The sequence below is a fragment of the Pholcus phalangioides genome, unplaced genomic scaffold (genome assembly GCF_987345545.1).
Source record: "Pholcus phalangioides strain wild (caught in Gottingen) unplaced genomic scaffold, Ppha-v1.0 ptg000017l_1, whole genome shotgun sequence".
Classification (NCBI taxonomy): Eukaryota; Metazoa; Arthropoda; class Arachnida; order Araneae; family Pholcidae; genus Pholcus; species Pholcus phalangioides.
The window spans coordinates 19,593,073-19,594,048 of record NW_028301610.1 but is presented as its reverse complement, the minus strand read 5'-3'; the positions used below and the strand labels follow the sequence as shown (position 1 = coordinate 19,594,048).

General features: G+C 32.6%; 1 non-coding gene across 1 annotated transcript; it reads right to left on the bottom strand.

The window, feature by feature from the left end:
- Positions 1-586: 586 nt before the first annotated feature.
- TRNAA-GGC (transfer RNA alanine (anticodon GGC)) lies at positions 587-658 on the bottom strand. Its single transcript has one exon. It is a non-coding gene; the product is annotated as a tRNA-Ala (tRNA).
- Between the last annotated feature and the right edge of the window lie 318 nt (positions 659-976).

Below are 976 nucleotides of genomic sequence, written 5' to 3'. Positions count from 1 at the left end.
AAAGAAAAAAAATAAAAATAAAAATAAAAAATGAAAAATATGCTTTTGCTAAGACAAAGTGCATGTATATATTGAGATGCAAAAGTGGTATTCCTTTATTTATATAATGTATGATGTAAAAATATCTTGTTTTTAAACATATTAATAATGTAAATAATTTAATTATATTAGCCTTGTGCTACCTGGAACCAATATAATCACATTAATCCAATTTAAACCCTACAGGCAGAATATGTATATAAAATAAAAATTTGTGTTTCTTTTCCAAGTAACAAATGGATGGAAACAAAAGATTTCTTGAAAAATAAAGCAGGGCAAAGGAAAAGCATAATTATGCATAACAAATTTACCACTTTTGCTCTGCATGCACACATAGGGGGAAAGTATGGGATACTTAAATTATGTATTGTTCAAAAGAGTAAAGAAAAGAATAGTCATTTCACATGGAACCTATTTATCAAATGTTAAAGCAAACTTTGAAATAAATAAAATATACAAGATATACAGAAGACTGGATGTTGCGAAGATATTTATTATTTGAGGTGTCAATTCTTTTTTGTTTTTTAAGGAAGGAAAAACCCATCTCTGCCTCTACCGGGAGTCGAACCCGGGTCCCTCGATTGCCGGACGAGTGCTCTGACCACTGAGCTACAGAGGAGATAGAGATTTTCCTTCGCTAGAGCGTATAGATGTGCCGAAAGGAACCGTGCAATGGACGGTGAACCGATCAGCCAATAGCTCATGGACGACGAGCCACCAGATAGCTATATATATGACATGAATGTCGTTCTCCACTAATTAACATCTCAAATAATAAATATCTTCACAACATCCAGTCTTCTGTATATCTTGTATTAACAAGTGGAGAGCGACATTCATGTCAAATAAAATATAGATAATGTATGGTAAATACATGATTATCATGAAACAATTAAGCTGGAAATACGCAAATGGGCATAGAGGGGCATATTTTGAC